We start from the raw sequence: 10,247 nt of genomic DNA on the forward strand, positions 1-10,247 counted from the left end.
TTTGATTTTGGTCTTAAAGTTGACCAAGGCCATATATAGCTCATTGTTGGTCACAATTCCATATTTGATGTTCTTGTTGACAATCACTTTATCACAAACATCATTTTCATCATCTCATTGGCAATCAATCAATGGATATGAATGCTAAACTTAAATTTCAAATTCAAGATTTTAAAATTCTCCATCTTGAGTTTGAGGGAGGATGTTGGAGATAATATCAAATCAAGAATTTGATTTGATTTTTATAACTATCAAAGCACTCTGATTTGATATTATCTTGATTTGATTTTTATAGTGATTAAGATATTTATCTTATTTCATATCAATGTGATTTTTCGATAAAGAGGGATCCATGGTTTGTATTCAATTACAATTGGAAATAGTAAAGATATAGCCCTCAAAGTCTTTCTCCCTCCTTTTGTATTATCCATCTCATTTTATATTTTATTTTATATTTTCTATCAGAGCATGATCTGATATACCATCTGAGGGTCCATTTGGCTTAAAGTGATCTTTGAGTTGATGCAGAGTTAATGGTTTGAGAGGATGAGGGGTGAGTATTAGTTTGGCGCAAAAGGAGTGGAGAAGTTGTTGGATTTAAAAACAAGGATTATTACCAAAGGGCTCATGTGTGCTAGTTGGTTTTGTTGGAGATGCCTAGTCAGGTGGTTGCAAAATGGGGAAAGAAATCTATCTACATTTGAGTGATAGTGGGCATAGATACTTGATGGGTGTTAAGGTTATTTGATCCCGGATAGGTGTGGGTAATATGTCTTTGAGCCCCAAGCACTGTTTGGGGTATGGTTGCAATGGTTGGTGAAATCGAGCACATAGGACAAAATGAGAGAAATTAACGTAGTCTATTGGCAACTTGGGGGGCCATTCCTTGGGAAACAGGGGAGAGTTTCGTATGTTCCACATGCTTGAGGGTAGAGCTTATTAACGGTCCTCTGAGAAGAAGAATGTGAAGATATAGGTTGATGCATCATAGGCTTCAATGGAGAATCCCACTGAGAAGTTTCATGTGTGAATAAGATTGCCTTTAATGACTAGTTTTGGTGGTGGGTTGGATGAAATGATTTCTTTAATGAGTGACAAGGTGTTGATGCCTTGGCTTAATTGGGGATCTGGTTCTAGGGTAATTGGTTCTGCTAGCTAGACTAAAAAGTTGGCTTTGCAAATCAATAGGTCAATGTCAAAGGGGTCTTAGTTGTTTATGGTTGGATGGTATAAATGGTGCACAATTGTTTAGGGCTTTATCTAGAAGGGGGGGATGGGGGAGGAACACCATATACTGATATAGTGATTGGCTTGCAATAAGGAAGATGCATCATGCACCAGAGTAAAGATAGGCTCTTGAATGCACTGCAGAGAGTATGGTTTCTCAAAATATTGAAACTTCTTGAGTTATATGCCCCATGTAGGAAACAACCTACTGTTGGGCTTTTTATGTGGAGCCTGGTTTTGTTTTATAGTGACTCGATTTGATGACCCGATTCAACAAGAATTCATTATTTTTTTTTAACAAATTTTCAATGAGTCTTTTTTACCAAATTTTAGCTCTTGGGTCGGTCCGACCCAACCCTAAACCCATTATTAATCCTAAGCCATATATATTCTGTTTTCGTATAGCCACATGTGTTGCCTTGACTTTTAAGAGAATAAAATCTTCTATAGTTTCGTGGACGTAGGTAAATTGTTGAACCACATAAATCTTGTATTCGTGTGTAACTAATTTTGTTTGTTTACTTTACTTTTTTCTCTTTTCTTCCCTAACACTTAATAATAAAATCTTCAAAGCACTTGTACTATCACATATCATTTGCTGATTTTGTTAAAAAATATAGCTTAACCTATCATGACATTATAAGTAGGCCTATGCAAAAAAACTTGTTGGTCCTATCCGTCCGAAATATCCAACCCACCCACCCGATAAAGTTGGGTTGAAAGGAGATGTGGATTGGTCCGATCTATTCAGCAGGCGAAATTGTAGCCCTCGATCTCTCATCCTTTCTCCACAAAAACTCCTAAGCCTCTGCCTCTCTCTCTCTCTCTCTCTCTCTCTCTCTCTCTCTCTCACACACACACACACAGACGGTGGAGTGGGTCTCTCTCTCTCACTCTCACTCTCACTCTCACTCTCACTCTCACTCTCTCTCTTCGGCCACAGCTCCAAGATCAACTCAATTTGCTGAGGTATGTTCCTTTATCTCAGTTTTTTCATCAACATTTATTTTCGAATGTAACTTATAAGAGATTTTCACTATGCCTCCATGAACCATCTTCAATCCTCACTGATAAACACAAATTAAAAGTTTAGAAAATAGCGAGAAATGATATTCAATTCATAGACTAGTTTACTTGAATCGATCAAAGGGACCACGAGGGATACCTTAAATTACGAGAGGGATGAGTACCATTGGCTTGAGCGATGCTCCATTTGAGCAATCCCTCCCAGTTGGATCTGTCTTTAGCCATTATTACTACAACCCAGAACCCTAAAACTAAAAAATACAACACCCTTTCTTCTTCTGCTTCATTCTTCTTTGCTTAGTTAGCGAGGAAAGCTTAAATGTAGAGAAGAAATCCTTGACATGGAATTAGAGAGTGGTATATGTAGGCAGGAAATAGAGGGTTTAGGAAACGTCGAGATTACGAGAATGGGGGTTGCGGGCCGATAATTTTTTACTTTATTTTCGTTGACCATGGGTTGCGGGTTGAGTCGGGTTGGGCCCAAAAGGGCTTGGGAGGGCCATGTTGTAGGCCTAATTATAAGAGTACATAGAAAAGAAAACATCAATAATTTTCATTTGAGAAATAAAAGTAAGGTTTTATAATGATGACAATGAGATTAATATAAATAAAATATAGATCATAAGTCCTTATAATTTATAAATTATAAATTCGTGAAAAAATTTTGCACTTTATCTTATAAGACCATGACACGATCAATATTATTTGTGATGATTTACTTAATCATGAAAGTTAGAACTTTTAAATTTTTAATTGACATGTTGATATACTTGGGGATATATTGAACTGGACCATTGTGATTTATTATTCTAGAAAATACTGTCAACTAATCAATAATATTAGAGCAATGCTACATATAATCTCCAAATGAGAATTACATTGCAAACATAGTTAATTTTATCTTTAAATTTTTTAAAAATTACAATAATATCCTTATCAAAATGATACTTTTTGTCTATTTAATGTAGGGCTTTGCACCTGCAGTCTCCATTTGGGAACTGCAAATAGAATCTCTTATAATATTAATTAACTATTAATAATAAATAGCATTTAATTTTTTTTTTTAAAAAGTAAAAAGAATGACATGCGGCAAGCCACTCTCTTGATCATGATTGGAGCTTGGAGGATTAAAACGTGCTTTTAATAGCTTAAGAACTCTTTTAAAAAAATTATGTGGTAAATTTATAAAAAGTGCTTTAAACACCTAAAAATAAAAACTGAAAATCTACTTTAAAGGAAAAAAAAAAAAAAAAAACACAAAATTGAAGTTTTTGTTGGAAAGCTCTTACTCATAGTGCTACGTTTTTAATAGACCACCGTAGCAAACTTTAAAAGCTCTTTAGGTGCATGTTTATTAAACAGGAAATTACTTTTTAATTACTTCAAAATTTGATATATTTCCTTCAAAATTTCTATAAAATATTATTTGATTACGAAGTTAATTTTAAAGATGTCAAGAATAATGAAAACATAACTTGGTTAAGATTTTTGACTTTGTCGCAATATTTGAAAAATGATAGACCTAAAATATCCCCCGATTTGGTCAAAACCAGCCCTCATATAAGATTCAGGAGTGGTTTGAATTTAGAGATGAGTTGATATGAGTTGAGATGATTTATAAATAATAGAATAAAAGTTTAATTAATTATTATATTTTATGTAAAAATTTAGAAAAATTATTTTAAAATTTGAAAAAGTTAGAATTATTTATTATATTTTATGTGAAAATTTAGAAAAATTATAATGATAAGATGAAATGAATTGAAATGAGTTGAGGTGGATTTTGAATTCAAACGAAGCCTCAAACAATCTCATCTCATTTTAACTCATTTCTGCATTCTGTACATTGTGTATTGATGCAACAATTGCTTTCCAGAACATCTGACACAAGATTATTCTCTTGCACCTTACATCCCAATAGTCAGACAACGCTGGCTGCAAGTTTGAGATTTTATTACAAAATTTGAAACTAAAAATTGGGAAAAAAATAACTACTATATTTTTAATTTATATAATTATCTATTAAAATTTTTTATTTTATTGTAATATATAATTAGAAAAACAAAGAAATAATTTTGAAAATATTTGGGAATATTTTATTATAATATATAATTATGAAAAAAAAATCGTTTAACAAATAAATACTTTCATATTTGGAAATATTCAAATAATTATGGCCAACTACAAAAAAGTATATTTTGAAAAAGTCAAAATATTTATGAGTTTTTAAATTAATAATCGATATTACTTATTTTTAATAGAAAAATTATATACACCATACTACCATCCCACTAAATAAGATGTGTCACATTTATCACTATTACATGATTATTAATTGTAAGCTTCTTTATTATCTAATGGTGTTGAATGTATCACATCTTACTTAATATGATGAAAGTAGGACCCACTATTTATCAAATTCCAAAAAGTTAAACTCATTTCAATATCTCATCTCACTATCAAAATACATATTTTTTTACAAACCATATCATCTCATCTAATTTCACTATCCAAACACATATTTTTTTTACAAATCATCTCATCTTATCTTAACTTAAAAATTTTACTATTATTTAAAATATCTTATGCCATCTCATCTAAACTGCGCAACCAAACGAAATCTTATTTGGCATGGTTGGCAGGTTTGGATCTCATCTTATATCATCTAAAATCGACTCAATCTAGTTAGCGGTAGTTTCAAGTCAACTCGACATTAACAATCGTGTTAAAATTTAAATAAGCTCTTAAAAAAATAATCCTTAATAAAACTTGAGCTTCCTATCTGAGCTGGAAAATGCCCATACGGCTATAAACACATTTTGTTTTTAATTAGAATTTATTCAAATTGAGATAGAAGATGACAAAAATTAAAATGGAGTATTTCCATCTTTTTATTGTTGCATTTATTATAGACTAACATAAATCTTATATTAATTTTGGGATCATAATGGAATGAGCAAAAAAACATTAACACACGGAGAAGCCTCTTCTCTAACCTCAAGTGTAATAAAATCAGTCAATTTGGAATACAGCAGTCTTATAGGCTTATAGGGAAGCTCCCTTAATTGCACGAATTGCCAACGTGGATAATTTAAAAAATAAAAAATAAAACAAAAACAAAACAGAAGGTTCTTCTTTTCATGTACGAGTTCAGCAATTCGCCCATCATCCCGCATAGCTTCTCGAGTTCAGATTTTTTTTTATTTTTTATTTTTATAAACAGAATTTCATTCAGATCCAAAGCAAATTAAATAGTAACTTGATCAAACCAAAGAGCATGATCAACAAAATCAGGGACATTTTCCCACCACATTTGAACATGAAAAACATTTCATGCATATCTAGCTAATATGTGTGCAACTCCATTACCCATGCGGTGAGGTGAACATGCTCAATGCTAACTTTCTGAAAATAATTCATTAAGCTTTTTGCCTCCATAACTAAGTTCCCATTAGCTGAGAAAGTATTATGGGCAGCTTGTAATTCTTGTACCATAAGCAAACAATCAGACTCAATGATCGGTTTAGGAATACCAAGAGGAATGCAAAGCTGCAACCCTCTTAACACTGCAAGTAACTTGACTATCGCTGGTTCATTCACTTCAGTTTCTGAAATAGTTGCTCCTATTACCACCTTTCCTTAGCTATCTCTTAAAATCAGCCCAATTTCGATCTTCCTCATATCTGAGAAAGCAACTCCATCAACATTAAAGCTTCCCTTAATGGAGGCTGCCATTTACAAATCTTCCTCACCTCAGCAGTAATTGAAAAACATAAATCTGAATAAGACTTATACAGAGACATTGCCAAGTTAGCTACTGCAAAATGAGTACTAAGCTCTTTCTTTATTTTTCATCTTATTTCTCCTATACCAAACACCCCAACAAAGCACAAAAAGAAGAGTAAAATCTGCATCATTTCCTCTAGTCAAAACAGATCTCACATTTTCCATAAAACACTTATCAGGTTTAAAAGCAACACCATTGGAGCAAACCTCTGCCAGACTACTTGAAGCTGAGGACAAAAAAATAAGGCATGGTTAATAGCTTCTCTAGTCTATTTAGAAAAACCACCCCCCCGTAATATTTCTCTATCTCAGGTTCTGTAGAGTAGGCAGTATATCCCTACAAGCTCTCCAAGCAAAAGTTCTAATTTTTCTTGGAACTTTCATCTACCATAACTTTTTCCAAAGCTGCTTATCTTGCATCCAACTAGAGCTTTCACCAATACCACTTGAACTCAAAGCTTAAATCATCTTGTATGCACTTTTCACACTAAAACAACGATTTGACTCCTCTGACCAGATCCATTTATCTCTATAAGGGGTAAAAGACAGCCTAATCTTTAAAATTTCCTTAGCCACTATTGGATTAAAGAGAGCTCTAATATCATCAGCCTTCCATGTTCTTGCCTTCTAACATATAAGACTATCAATAGTTGCATTTTCTTGAGAGGAAGGTAACATATTTTCACAGTCCAGCATTAAGATTTTATGACTTGGGACCCAATAGTCTTTCCATATCTTGATAGAATAACCAGTCCCAACCCTCCATCGACACCCTTCAAGCAACCATTTTTTTGCCTCAATCATCCCCCTCCATGCATAAGATGGATGTAATCCCAAAGTAGCTTGGAGAAAAGTACCATTAGGAAAGTATTTGGCCTTATAGATCCGTTGTAACAAAGACCCTTCATTTTGTAATATCCTCCAACCTTGCTTAGCCAATAAAGGCATATTAAAGGAATGTAAGCTTCTAAAATCCATCCCACCTCTGAACTTAGAAGTATACAATTTTTGCCAACTTAGCCAATGCATTTTTTGCTCACTATCCCTCTGCCTCCACTAGAATCTAGCCATCATTCGTTCCAATTCTCTACAAATACTCAATGGCAGCTTGAAACAAGACATAATATAAGGAGGAATTGGCGAAGCCATTGCTTTAATGAGAACTTCTCTCCCACCTAGGGGTGTAACCGGTCCGGTCCGGTCCGATTTTGGACAAAATTTAGGACCGAACTGTTATGTATCGGTTTTGCATTTTCTAAAATCGATTATGCACCGGTTACCCTCCTAAACCAGTACTTCCAATTTTACCGATTTCCGGTCCCGATCCGATTCGGTTTTTCGGTTTTCTTTTTTTAAATGTAAGATTGTTATTAAAAAAAAAAAACTAAACCAAAGACCAAGTATATAACTATATACTTATTAATAACTAAACCAAAGACCAAGTACAATCATTCTGTAACTATAAAAATCCATCTGCTATAGTGGGTTTATATATGCTAGAATATATATATTAATATTATAAGCTCCAATTAATTTCTTCACCCGATCCATATATACCATATACTAAAACAGTCCAACTAACTAATTAATATTAATTTCTTACATCTTATTATTCCTTATTTTTATTTTTATCTATTTTTGTTGAGCCTTCACAGTTTAAACTTTAAAACAATATGAGATGTTGTAATATGCAGATGCAGATGATAAATCATTTTGGAACATACAAGAGCATAATGTGATTTTTGACTTAGTAGATGATATGCAATGGAGCAAAGCCATTTGAAAAAGCTTTCATTCAACTCAGAATCTCAGTCTTCAGATGCTTAATCAAACAAAACAAATAGAGTTTTAGGCTAACGTGGTCCTTAGAAAAAAAAAATAGCAAGTACGCAACCCAAACACATCATTGCAATTTGAAGATTAAACATATAGAGCTTCACTATTGAGTATTGACATTAGACAAATAAAGATCCTCAAGAAAAATAATCATCGACATGAGACGGTGCGAGTGAGAGCAGAGATGCAGAGAGGCCGTGAGAGGGCAGAGTCGGCATAGATGGTGGCTGTGACGCAGAGATGGTGAAAGTGAGACTTGGGAGAGGCAGAGTGAGACGGTGAGAGTGAGACTTGGGAGATGAAGTCGTGACTGAGTGAGAGGCAAAGTGAGAGAGTGAGGGAGACTAAAGAGAGGGGTAGGTTAGTGTCTTACCGTCTTAGAGCACTCCCAATGGATGTTTTATAATGCATTTTTCTTTAAAATATAAAGAAATGCTCCTAAAGTTGCCTTCCAATGGATCTCCTATTTTAAAAAAAATTTACATTTTACTATAGGGAAGCCTCTACATCTGGAGGAAGCTGTTCATGCTCGTAAACTTTTTTTTATTAATTTTCCACATATCTAGAGGAACCTGGATGAAGTCGCAAGTGTTAGAATATGCTGACCTGTTGATAATTTCACATATCGTCATATTGCTCTAGGCAAGTACTGTTGGAACGGTGATATTTGTAATAACGTGGATATTAATTATTTGTGGTGATATTTAATAATTTTTTTTGATAAGTGATATTTAATAAAATTGAGTCTCACACATCACTTGTTTAATAAAATGACAATTATCGAGAATAGATATTCTCATAATTATAAAATAGTACATAATTATATGATATTGTATATAAGGAGATATTGTAAATATTAAAATATATGAGGATATCATTGGTAGTTAGATAAAATATTTGAAACGAATAAATAAGATTAAAAAGTATAATATTTAAATGATATGAAGAAAAAATAGATAAGATGATGTATAGTATGTTGTAAAAGTCAGTATGTAAAATAAAAAAAATAATTTTTTATGATGTATTTTAAAGGATAGGAAAAAGAAACTATTATAAGTGCTCTTAGGGTTTTGGAGAGTTGGAGGCTGGAGGTGCAAGTTTGCAACGAAGCCGTTTAACAATAAATTATAATGTCAAAATTATTACCTTTTATTTTTTCGTGGAAAACATATCAAAATTATTCCTAAATTACTAATAGTCTAATTAGACTAAACTCTTATTCTATAAGTCTATAGCTATATTAGTAATTTAGTATAAATATAACTATAGTCTATATTAGATTATTAGTATTAGAATAAATATTAGTATTAATTATAGTTATATAATATATTAGACTATTAATATTAGAATAAATATTAGTATTAATTATAGCTATATAATATACTAAATTGTTAGTATTAGAATAACTATATATTAGTATTAGTTATAATGATTTAGTATAAGTTATAACTATAGTCTATATTAGACTATTACTATTAGTTATAGTGATTTAGTATAACTATATTAGTATAAGTTATAACTATAGTCTATATTAGACTATTATTATTAGAATAACTATATAATAGTATTAATATTAGACTATTAGTATAGCTATTAGCTATATATTAGTATTATTTATAGTGATTTAGTATAACTATATTATTATAATTATAACTACAGTCTATATTAGACTATTAGTATAACTATAGTGATAGTGAGTTTGTTAATTGTTATATAAGTATTTGTTAATTGTTTTAGTGAGTTTAATTTATTATAACTATATTATTGATAGTATTATAGTGATAGAATTAGTATAATAATTTATTATACTGATAGTATTAGTATTACACTATATCATTATTTTATATGTGATTATTTAGTATAGTGATTTATATACTAATAGTAATAGTAATATAGTATTAGACTATTAGTATTAGGCCAAAAAATATAATAATATTGAGAATTTATTAGGTCATCAAAATTTAGTATTAATATTTGAGTGATTTTCTTTCTTTTTTGGTTCTTACTTCTTATGATAAAATGTTATTAATAATTTAATATATATATATATATATATTCTATGTTTAAAGTATATTATCACATAAATTTTCATCTTTAAGATTAAACTTTTATTTTATAAATTATAATAACATTATCTTATATATAATTATATTAATAACAATGATCAAACAAATTACAAATGTTCAAATTTATGATTAACATTTTATGTTATAATTTAATAAATTATAATATAAAATTATTTCATATATGATATATAATTATATATATTATATATAAAATATTTTGTATAATATTAATTTTGTATAAAACTTATATATATAATATTAATTTATAATTTTTTTTCCAATTGGGTCGGTTTGGTCCGGTCCGGT

This window comes from Juglans regia, chromosome 13, assembly GCF_001411555.2.
Source record: "Juglans regia cultivar Chandler chromosome 13, Walnut 2.0, whole genome shotgun sequence".
NCBI classification, from domain to species: domain Eukaryota; kingdom Viridiplantae; phylum Streptophyta; class Magnoliopsida; order Fagales; family Juglandaceae; genus Juglans; species Juglans regia.